The sequence below is a fragment of the Ornithodoros turicata genome, chromosome 5 (genome assembly GCF_037126465.1).
Source record: "Ornithodoros turicata isolate Travis chromosome 5, ASM3712646v1, whole genome shotgun sequence".
NCBI classification, from domain to species: Eukaryota; Metazoa; Arthropoda; class Arachnida; order Ixodida; family Argasidae; genus Ornithodoros; species Ornithodoros turicata.
Window position 1 is genome coordinate 13197267 of NC_088205.1, and position 12735 is coordinate 13210001.

A 12735-nucleotide genomic window follows, 5' to 3' on the forward strand; every position below is an offset into this window, starting at 1 on the left:
GGGGGGGGGGGGACTTTGGCTCAGTGAACAGTGCTTTGCTTTTCTTTATTCCGTTAGGATATTCCATGAGGATGCCGTTCCTGTGGATACACGGGTGAACAGTTGGAAAGAAGTGTTTGTTCCCTCCTGAAGAGACAACTGTGATAATGGTCTTGCTTTGGTCTTATAGCCCCGAGCCCTAAGGGGGTGCTTTCTGCACCGGTAGTAGTTCAGACTTTCGTATTGGTCCGCAGCCGTATTTAGGGTTCCGTGGCGTTGCGTACGAGACTTGTTTCAGATTAAGTCCTTAATGAAAACAACAGAGCGTCTCAGAGTACTCGACGCCATCACGCGCACAGAGACGTGAGATTTTCTTGTGCTCTTGCAACGAAGCGGTACAGTACGCGTCGCTATCATGTTGCGGGGAAATGAATATAATGAACCTCTATACGCTCCATCTCAAGGCATGAATTTTGTTACATGGATTAGAAAAGCGCCTAGTATGTACCATGGCAGGAGCGAGGAAGTCGTGCACATCGTCCAGACTGTGGAAGAGGAAGAGCACTTTGGAGCGAACGGTTGCATCGGGGAACATCTTCATCGAGTGGGGCTCACTCCCCTTTTCGCCCAGTCTGTGCATGGTTCCCTCCACTGTGGTGCATTTCGACTTTTGCAAAGTCTGCAGCAGGAAAGCTATTGGACGCGAGAAAGCAACCATATAATGTGAAACAAGTCCAGATCACCTTCTGGGAAATACACCCTAATATAAAGTTAACGAAACCCCAGCTCCCATCATGACATCTCCAGGCTATAAGACAGTAAAAGAACCAACTCTCCATGTTTGATCAACAATGTATGCTCTCTTTCGAACATAACGGTTGAAGACGTCGCATACCGAGCAATTGGGGTACCGTTTCTGGGGACCAGGAAACTGCCACCTCTCCACCGTTGCAGAAGTCCCTGAGGACGTCTTCCAATCCCGCGTACGTCTTCACTTGGGCAGACCATACCGCACGTCCAACGACCATCGCTTACAACAACAAAACGTCATTCTGTGAGAAGGTGCAATGATATTTTCAACCTGTCTCTGAAGACAGGTTCTCCACAAGACACTCCTCAGGTCTGAACAAAAAATTGACTTGACCGGCTTAATGCTCCTGTTTAGATCCACGTTTGGGAAAAATACTGCAAAACCGCAAGCCCCAGGTTTTCGCAAATTTTAAGGGCACGCGAAAATTTCGTCCAAGGACTGACACTTCGAAAAGTATGCTGTAACCTCAAACTTGGTTTTCACGATTGGTTGCACAAACAATTGCTATATTTCAAGTGCCCTGTGCCAGATTGGCGTTGCAAAGTTAAAGGTTTTACAGAAAAGTAAACACAAAAAGGGGGCTAAATGACACGAGAATATTATTTTCTGCACTCTCCCTCGCCCTATATGCTTGGACATGTCCTCTGACGCTCAGTGATAACTTTTCAACTACCCCCTGTCCTACCGCTAGCAACTGCGGGCCTGACAATGCTCACCAATCAGAAGGAGCCACTTCATGGTGGCGGTTCACGATGCACTATGATGTTCGCCCACGATACCGCCGTCGTGATTCGCGCACGTCCAATTGTGCACGCTGTCCATTTTGGCAGTCAAAGAAAACGGTCGGCCCGTTGAAGGCCCGTCCCATTAGAATTGATTCGTAGCCTTCAGCTGCCTCTGATGTTCACAAGGTGCGCTCCACAGTAGTAATTTTGCAGAACAATCGAAGCAGTTTAGAGCGACAAAACGGAACGTGAAACAAAATCGGACCTACAATCAGGTGCACGTAACTAGGTACGAATTCCGCCCCCCCTATCGGCTGTTTTTTTTTCTTCTTTCTTTTTGGCAGGGATTGGACCAATTTGACGCCGATTTGACGACGTCCAGGTGCTCCAGACGCTTTCAGACATATGTCGGCACAGTTCCCTTAGAAGTCGGCCCAGGACGCACATTCCCCCAGGGCGTCAGTCGTGACGTTGCCCACATACGTGAGGCCGACAACGGCAAGCCCTATCACCACCACCACCACCACCAGGTGGCATTGCAGAAGGTGCTTCAGCAGCTGGAAGGACTAGGCTTCCAGGAAGCGACCCGACAATGGCAGCAGCGCTGGGAACGATGTGTAGGTGCACGAGGAGACTACTTTGAAAGGGATAGGGCAGAAATTTGAATAAATGATCTGGTTACATTTTTTATAGGGCTAGTCTGGGAACTTTTTGTTCAAACCCTCGTATCAGAGTAGTGTGTCGCAAGTACTACATCGTCTTCAATATTGGCTTCAATATTGGCAATATTGTCCCCCGTTGCGGACAGCAGCGCCGTATCATGCGTCATGACAGAGGATGGCCGACCACAGGGCACGCAAAAAGGTATATGTACGAGGGGTGTTCAAGTCTCAAACCGGGACTTTTCATTTTTCGCAAAAATAAAATGAACTTACAGGCGATAAATTATAGTTTTATTTTTCAACGGAATCTCCAGCTGCACTAATCCACTTGTCCCAGCATTTCACGAGGGCTTGGTTGCCAGCAGCATAGAAATCCTTAACGGCGCGTAGCAGGCATGATCGGACCGCATTCTTGACCTCGTCGTCTCAGCTGAAGTGGCGGCCCCCAAGGAACGCCTTCAGTGGCCCGAAGGGATGGAAATCGCTGGGGGCGACGTCTGGACTGTAAGGGGGATGTGGCAGCAACTCCCAGCCAAGTTCCTGTAAGGTACGTGTCGTGAGATGCGCGGTATGCGGGCGTGCATTGTCCTGTAGGAGGAGGACTCCTTTGGTGATGAGGCCCGGCCGCTTTTGCTTCAGCGCCTTATGCACATCCCTGAGAACCTGGCAGTAATATGCACTATGACCGTGGTACCACTGGGCAGAAAATCAACATGAACAACGCCAGCCTTGCCCCAGAAAACCGTAGCCATGACCTTAGCTGCAGACGGGGTGCTACGGAACTTCTTGGGGGCTGGCGAGGCTGGATGCTTCCACTCATGCCCAAGAATTAGGGACAAAACGTAAAGCAGGCTTCACCTAAAACGGATCCCATAGAGCCTGTGTATTCTGGAACGAAAAGCGCGTGCTACATATTCTGCTGGCAGCGCTTTGCATTCGTTCTCTAATGGCATCTTGCCTCTGCCAGGACAAAACTTTTGAGCAATTTTTTGGGCATGAATAGTGGCATCTTCAAGGTTCCATTCGGGTTCCAAATTTTGAACCTGTAAAGGAGCCTTCCATCGCCGCACGAGCACGTTGCGGCGAAGCCTACGTTCAAGGCCACGCGCAACCACAGGTTTGGGAAATTGCTCAGCGCAGAAAAGACTACAAGAGAAGACAAACAAGAAATAACAATACGGAGATTTGTGTGTGACATGGTAAGGGTATAGGATATAAAACTAAAAACCTGACAGCTGTTCGGAGAACTAACATCGTTGAGGTTGTTATAAAGACCAAACGTGTGTACATTATGGCTGTTACGAAGTCTGTTGGTATCTGCTAAACTGTGAGCAATCAAACATTTTGATCGATCGATTGATTGATTGATTTAATGATTGGGGCTTTTTGGCGCAAAAGCGACAAAGGCCATAGAGCGCCAAACAGCAGCGCAACAGTGTGTATGGAGCAATCAAACAACACATAAAATAAAGGTGCGGTCGGAGTGAACGGCACAACAACAACAACAATAAATGATGACGATGACATGGGGGTTTTCACCGCGGAGGTGCGTACTCTACACCACTGCTCGTGGAACGTTATGTGAAGATGATGAATGATGAAGGAAGGATGCAAACAGTGGCGTAGCCACGGGGGGGCTAGGGGGGGGGGGGGGGCTCGAGCACCCCTACCTGGTACGACGGACCCACGCAAATCGCGCAAATCCGAGGAGAAAATAATATATGGGGGAGGGGGAACAGTGTAATGATCGCAAAAGTTCTTACAGTTCATCGCGTCTATCTAATCGGCACTCTTGAATGGTTTTCAAAGTATGAGCTTTCCAAAATCCTTCCGATCTCGTGACACCGCCTCATTGGAAATCATTGCGTAATTGTATTGTGAACGCCCAAATCAGTTACCGCACAAGTATTGTGTGTTGTCGCACCCAGGATCACCGGGGGGGGGGCGAGTTTTCGTATCGAGCCCCCCCTACATTGGCGGTCTGGCTACGCCACTGGATGCAAATACAAGAAAGAACTAAAATGAACGGCAGAAAATAGACCAACGACAGCTTAAGACGACATGTACTACTTTGCACAGGAAAATGTGATATCTGAGGTTCTGCGATGTGCTAAGGTTGTCAAACCAAGTTTATCGAGGATAGGTTCATAGTTATAGACACCAATATATCGGTCATAGAGAATGTACAATGACTTCAAGGGCTTCGATGCTGTCATTGGGTCAATCTTTGAAAATTAGTGAAGCTAATTAAGTATACCATTTTATTTAGCCATCGAACACTGATGCGACCGGCTAGGAAAGATATCCGAGAGGCTTCGTTTTCGTTTCTTCTTTCTCGCTCTCTCCTTTTTCTTTTTCTTGGGGGGAGGGGAAGGGGGGCTTATTAATACCTGAAGGCAATTTATGATACAGCTATAGGATGTCACGCTTCCTCACGAACGCAGGAGCCTGTCTAGCGAGGAAAACGCAATTGTAAAAGGCGGTCACTTGGCCCATTTGTATTGTAACGCATTACTCTGCTCTCTTTTGATCACAATAATGCTCGTTGCCTTGTCAATGTCATCTGCATTTTTTAGATACTGTACATTTGTCGTTCACCTCGAAACTACAACAACAACAACAACAAAAAAGTCAAGAGATCACGATTTTCTGTTGTTTGAGTTTGATTTGCGATTTTCTGTCGGCTTTCTGTTGCTATCATCTCTCAAAATGTATCTATCAAAATCCATCAAAATAAGCACAGTTTCAGACAACGAAAAAAAAATGAAAATATTGTTCTGCGTTCCTGTCTTTTATTTTCCATATATTACAGCTAACGCCGTAGTGGATCAAATCTATCCCTATTGCAGCCTAATGCCGCGTGTTTTTCGACAGCCGTACTCTTGGCTTTTCTTTTCGTCTGTGGAGAGGGTTCTAGCAGGTGTGCTGTCTTATCAGCGTTCTTCTGAAGATTTACAATCTTGATCCAGCCGTACATGCTCGCGCTTTCAGCAGTACTGCTTGGGACTGTGTTGTTCGCTATCGCGTCTTTTTTCATTCGTACATCTTTGTTTCTGTTCTGCAGGTGTGAAGAAAAGTTATTGACTGGTTGATAAGCAACTGCGTGCACCACGTAAAAGTCAGTCGTGTAGCACCGATTGCTAGTACGTACGAGTCGAATACGAATGAAGCACGACGAACATTTGATTTACACATCAGAGTCTTCATGTTGGGAAAAACTTCGCATGGCTGCATATGCGATCACAATGTCCTCCTTTTAACGTTGAAGCCAAAATAAACGGGGGCACTTCAAACCACCTTACTCAAACTGTGACGCAACATTTGCGTCAGCTGGATGGGGTCGTCTGGATCTTTGGACGTCGTTCCCGATTTCCATTCTTAGCTCACCTCGCGTCATAGAGTCCACATCTAACACGCGTGACACGCACTGTTCGATTTCGACACTTAAACGTGGCCTCTTTCCTCTTGTCTCTTGGATGCCACTTTCTTCCCAGTACGTGACGTCACGTTTCTGATATCTCCTAGCCTGTATAGCGCTGATGAATTTTCTTCTATCCTTTAACATATATTTTAGCCCATCCCATGTTGCGTCCCATTTGCTTGTTTGCCGATGATGTAGGTTCTATAAGGCACAGTTTTTCTTTTCTAGTCCTTGGCTAGAAAGCCATCCTAGTCAGCGCTGCTGCATGCGGCTCATCGCGGCGTGATGCGAAAAAAAAAAAAAAAAAACGTGTATACGGGGTCACGCTCTCCTGTCCGTACCCCTTGCGTTTGGTTCCCAGATCTAGAAACATAGTTAGGACGTTTAACGTCTCCTGACGCAGATCTTTTCCTGCAGTATCTTGCTCAAATTCTTTACCACACCTCTGAAAAGATCCCATAAGTGTGCTAGTTCATCTCGGGTACCCGAGGAGAGGACTAGGGTCACAAGGCGTGGTAGATTCTCAAGAAGTAAATCGACATTCTTTCCTATTAATGATGTGAATTTAGCAACTTCCGTTTTGCTGTCAGTGAGCAGTATGACGTTCGCACCAGATCCCTTTATAATGTCCACCAGTTTTCTCAGGGATGTGTAATATATTCCTTGCACTTTCTCATACAGATTATGGGTTACCGTCTTGGCAATTATTCGTTCTACGGCGTACAGGCAGTCTGAAGACATATAGGAAAGCCCATCTGTTCGTACTCCCGTCGCAGACTCACAGAATTCTCAGCCGCAGAGCTATACGGGCACAAAAGCTCTTGCATACAAGAACAATAGCAAGAACGCGCGCAGTGAGAATAAGCTTTGGCAACGTCCTAGCATACTTCCGCAAGACAAGACCGCAGTGCTATCAGCTCCATTTGATATCTTGATGAACAAGGAATGATTTCATTGGATGAAGTATGGAAGGAAAAAAAAAGTCACTAATATCAAACAAAACAATAAGTCAGTCGTTACTTTTGTGCACGGGTTTCGTTGATAGCTGCTGTAATCGCCCTCGCCTTTCCCTAGCAGCACAATGTACTGAAAGTCGAGTGCGATAGGGGTGGACGGTATGTATCTTAGCAATGTTTTTTTAGTCTGACGAGTCTGTTCAAGGTCTTCCACCTACCCGTCCACCCCTGTTGCACTCGACTTTCGGTACATTGTGCTGCTTGGGTTCTGTCTGTCATGTGGTTAACGCGGAAGCCGTGATGAAGCGGGCAACTCTACAAGATACAGATAAAATAATAATTCCGTGATTGATGCCCCGCTACATGTACATCATGAGCTGTGCAGCAATGGCTGGTCTGCGGCCGCTGTAAGAAGATGAAAAAAAAGGGAAACTTAAGTAGTTGCGTGGCGTCGGCGAGTCCCGCAAAAGAAGCTGATTTATCGCTCTCAAAGAATTTGTACGCGGAAGGTGGACGGTTGTTGTGCTGTGAGACCTACAGAGGAGTTTATTTATTTACCCTGCGGCCATGAGGCAATACAAACAGGAGGTTAACATTTGGTAGAATAACGTTAACAAAGCAGCATACAATATTTACAACCGCATGAAAAAATTGCGCACATACGTGGAGGTAAATAAACAAGTACATGAAAGATGGAGCAATGACAACACGAACGACGTGGAAATTGAAAAATGACTGCAGCGCGACGGTCATGTCAACCAGACGCGTGAGCCTTCCTCTTCATCTCCCCTTCTTCGTCCCTTCACCGAGCAAAGTGCCGCCAGTCACCCCTCCCCCCCCCCCCCCAGCGGTAGCATAAACATTTCTTAAATCGTTTGGCATCGGTAATGGAATGCATATAAGTTCTTGGATTAACGATCCTCTTAGGAATTATTATGATAATCAACTTTGTGAAACAAACACCCACAAGTTATTATTCGGCGAGTGGAAAGCAAACGCAGATTGAGGTTATGGTAACATGAAAAACTCAGTGCGGCATCCCCCATTGTTCTCCATAGAACCCGCTTCATTGTCCCTGATGTTTTGCACATGAAGGTACGAATAGTCGAGCGGCTTCTTGAAAACCTGCTCTTGGAAATGCAGGACGTATACACTGCTAATAAGTGCGCCACCCGAAAGGAAAATACACGTCCGTGAGAAAGCTGGTGGACATTATAAAGGGATCTGGTGCGAATGTCAGACTGCTCACTGACAGCAAAACGGAAGTTGCTAAATTCACATCATTAACAGGAAATAATGTCGATTTACTTCTTGAGAATCACAGTTATGGGATCTTTTCAGAGATGTGGTAAAATAATTTGAGGAAGATACTGCAGGGAAAGATCTGCGTCAGGAGACATTACACATCCTAACTATGTTTCTATAGATCTGGGAAACAAATGCAAGGGGTACGGACAGTAGAGCGTGACCCCGTAAATACATGTTTTTTCGCATCACGCCGCGATGAGCCACATTGAGCAACGCTGACTAGGATGGCTTTCTAGTCAAGGACTAGAAAAGAAAAATTGCGCTTAGAGAACCTACATCATCGGCGAACAAAACAAAACGGACGCAGCATGAGATGGGCTAAAATATGTTAAAGGATAGAAGAAAATTCATCTGCGCTACAGGCTAGGAGATATCAGAAACGTAACGTCACGTACTCCGAAGAAGGTGGCATCCAAGAGACAAGAGGAAAGAGGCCCCGTTTAAGTGTCGAACTCGAACTCGAATAGCGCGTGTCACGCATGTTAGATGTGGACTCTATGATGCGAGGTGAGCCACGAACGGAAATCGGGAACGACGTCCAAAGATCCAGATGACGGCAAGCTGAGGCAAATGTTGCGTCACAGTTTGAGTAAGGTGGTCTGAGGTGCCCCTGTTTCAAAGGAGGACATTATGATCGCATATGCAGCCATGCGAAGTCTTTCCCAACATGAAGAGGACGACACTAACTCTGATGTGTAAATCAAATGTTTATCGTGGTATCGTGGTACATTCGTATTTATTTGACTCATACGTACTAGCAGTCGATGCTACACAACTGACTTTTACGTGGTGCACGCAGTTGCTTATCAACCAGTCAATAAACTTTTCTTTACACATACAGAAACAAAGATGTACGAATGAAAAAAGACGCGATAGCGAACAACACAGTCCCAAGCAGTACTGCTGAAAGCGCGAGCGTGTACGGCTGGATCAAGATTGTAAATCTTCAGAAGAACGCTGATAAGACAGCATACCTGCTAGCACCCTCTCCACAGACGAAAAGAAAAGCCACGGCTGTCGAGATACACGCGGCATTAGGCTGCAATGGGGATAGATTTGATCCACTACGGCGTTAGCTGTATTAAGTATGGAAAATAAAAGACAGGAACGCAGAAACGATATTTCCTTTTTTTCGTTGTCTGAAACTGTGCTTATTTTGATGGATTTTGATAGATACATTTTCAGAGATGACAGTAACAGAAATTCGCCAGAAAATCGTCAATCAAACTGAGCCTCAAACAACAGAAAATTGTGATCTCTTAACTTTTTTTGTTGTTGTTGTAGTTTCGAGGTGAACGACAAATCTACAAATCTAAAAAATGCAGATGACATTGACAAGGCAACGAGCATTATTGTGATCAAAAGAGAGCAGAGTAATGCCTTACAATACAAATGGGCCAAGTCACCGCCTTTTACAATTGTGTTTTCCTCGCTAGAGAGGCTCCTGCGTTCGCGAGGAAGCGTGACATTCTATAGCTGTATCATAAATTGTCTTCAGGTATTAATAAGCCCCCTCCCCCCAACAAAAGCAAAAAGAAAAAAAGGAGAGAGCGAGAAAGAAGAAATGAAAACTAATCCTCTCGGAAATCTTTCCTAGCCGGTCGCATCAGTGTTCGATGGCTAACTAAAATGGTATACCTAATTAGCTTCACTAATTTTCAAAGACTGACCCAATGACAGCATCGAAGCCCTTGGAGTCATTGTACATTCTCTATGGCCGACACATTGGTGTCTATAATTATGAACCTATCCTCGATAAACTTGGTTTGACAACCTTAGCACATCGTAGAACCTCACATATCCCATTTTCCTGTGCAAAGTAGTACATGTCGGCTTAAGCTGTCGTTGGTCTATTTTCTGCCGTTCATTTTAGTTCTTTCTTGTATTTGCATCCTTCCTTCATCATCTTCACATAACGTTCCACGTGCAGTGGTGTAAGGTACGCACCCCAGTAGGGTGAAACACCCCATCTCATCGTCATCATTTATTGTTGTTGTTGTTGTGCCGTTCACTCCGACCACACCTTTATTTTAGGTTTTGTTTGATTGCTCACAGTTTAGCAGATCCCAACAGACTTCATAACAGCCATAATGTACACAAGCTTGCTCTTTATAACAACCTCAACGATGCTAGTTCTCCTAACAGCTGTCAAGTTTTTAGTTTTTTATATCCTATACCCTTACCACGTGATGTTACACACAAATCTGTGCTCCCCGTCTTGTTATTTCATGTGTGTTTTCTCTTGTAGTCTCTTCTGCGCCGAGCGATTTCCCAAACCTGTGGTAGCGCGTGGCCTTGAACGTAGGCTTCGCCGCAACGTGCTCGTGCGGCGATGGAAGGCTCCTTTACAGGTTCAAAATTTGGAACCTGAATGGAACCTTGAAGATGCCACTATTCATGCCCCGAAAATTGCTCAAAAGTTTTGTCCTGGCAGAAGCAAGATGCCATTAGAGAACGAATGCAAAGCGCTGCCAGCAGAATATGTAGCACGCGCTTTTCTTTTCAAAATACACAGGCTCTATGGGAGCCGTTTTAGGTGAAGCCTGCTTTACGTTTTGTCCCTAATTCTTGGGCATGACTGTTTTGATGCGCGTTTAGACTCGGGAGTGAAATGGTGCACCCACGTTTCATCGCACGTGATGATCCGATCAAGGAACGGCTGTCCTTCAGTGTCGAAACGGTACCTTAGCTCTTGGGAGATTTCCAGTCTTCTCTGCTGGTCAAGCACGACGAGCTGCCTCGGGACCCAATGGGCACTAACTTTCCGAAACTGGAGGTGTTCATGAATGATAGTGTTCAACGTTCCCACAGAAAGCTCCGTCTTTCGAGCCAGTTCGAGACATGTTATCCGTCGGTCCTTGAGGGCCAGGCGCTCCACAAGTTGCATGTTCTTAGGAACTCTGACACTGGGCTCTGAGCCGCCCCAGCCGGGATCGTCCTGCACTGACGTACGGCCGTCTCGAAACCGTTTCCACCACTCAAACGCTTGCTACGGCTAAGTGTATCCTGGCCATACTGAGCCTGAAGTCTTCTGTGAATTTCCGATGACTTTACGCCTTCATTCACGAGAAGCTTCGTGACAATTCGCTGTTCGATGTGCGCGCTCACCTCGTTGGCGGCCATCTTGTCCAGCACTTGTCTTCTGTTTTGCACAAACTTTGGACCACCATGTGGTGAACGCGGAGGCCTGTCGTGTGTGAAAATGACGAAAAAGAAGTAGCGCGAGCCATTTGTACACTCAGGAGACAGAAAGTACCGGTTTGACTTGAGCACCCCTCGTATTTGTCGTCATATATCTGAATGCTGGGTGGGCGTGTTTCTCAGGCGCAAAGCTCTCTGTAATGCATTTGCTGACACCCAAAGGTGCAGCAACGGACCACCCGCCTCTGCGAGCGTGCGTAATCAGAGTGCTTGTGACAGGAATGACTGATGCGTTGACATGCATGAAGGACCTCTTGCTCTCTTCCTCGTGATTGTTGGTAGTGGTACCGAGCTGTGTAAAGAGCGAGTTGGTCGTGGTACCGGCGGTGCTGTCTGGGGTTTTTCCTGGGTTTTCCTCAGACGCTTTCAGACATATGTCGGCACAGTACCCTTAGAAGTCGGCCCAGGACAAACGTTCCCCCAGGGCGTCAGTCGTGACGTTGCCCACCTCTGTGAGGCCGACAACGACGAGCCCTTCCATCAGATACCGAGCTGCTTGCCTGCCGATATGGCTGCACGTTACTCAGGGTTCATGGATCGCGCGTCCAGGACAGTCTCCATAGGGAAACAGTCTACCACTGGCTCAGCGTCGGGGGCAAACCCGCGAGGCACAATTCAGAAGGCCTCTGCGGATCAGGTCATGTGCGCAAATCCAGGAGGTGAACTGCTTTGGAGTCTCTCTCAGACGTTGTACGGCAGATGTCAGTGCAGTTCTCTATGGTGTGGCCACAGGACGCATGACCCCCCCCCCCCCCCAATGTCACTACATCCTTACGAGATCCCTACTAACCCTAGCCCCTACGGAATTCCAACGCCCCGTCAAGTGAAAATCCTGAGCAACGTTAAGCAGTTAAACGGCGTGGAGACCCAATGGAGAGACAATCTCTTGTTTTTGGTTATGGGGGGAGGGTTCCGACCTTTCGGAGTTTCCTTTTGGCAAAAATCGGGGGTTGTTCATTGGAGTTTTAAATTTTTAGAAAATTCGGTGTTTTACGGAGTTTTCAAGGAATGGAACAGTAGGAATGCGTTTTCTACCACTTCCACCTTTTCCACCGCTCACATTGACAGTCACCCGGCAGAACTTACAAATCGCTAGGTTTTCTCTGTCACTTGATGACACCTCGAATTCCAGGTGTTCCCTGGTGTAGTCCGCTGGAAGCTTCCGTTTCTGTGGCATCGTGTTTCTCGACGGGCCGAGAGCAACGTAAGTCACAAACTGTGCGAAGCTCACAATTGAAGAGAGTAACCTTATATTGGTGACAAGAGTACCACATGGAATGCAAGAACACAGGTAGGCTGTACCCTTTGTCCACGTTACAGAGGGACCACGTGTTGGGTTACTGCCAATGACTCACTGGCCTTGCAAAGCAACAGTGTCCCTGTAATAGAGGCAAGGTAGAGGCTACTACCACTACCACGCATTGGCCTATTTCCCGTGGTGAGCTGTACTAGGCTGTCTTCTCTATTTTGCCCAGTCGGAATTCTCTTCGTGTGGGGCATTCTGCAACAGGAAATAGCCAGACCATGAGAGCCTCGGGCCGTTTAAGAAAATCGGAGTTTTTCGGATAAATCAGAAAATGATAGAAAAGATACCGGGGGATGTCTACCGGAGTTTATCGAAAAAAAAACTGAAATAACCGAAAAGTCGGAACCCTAGATGACATACTGTGCA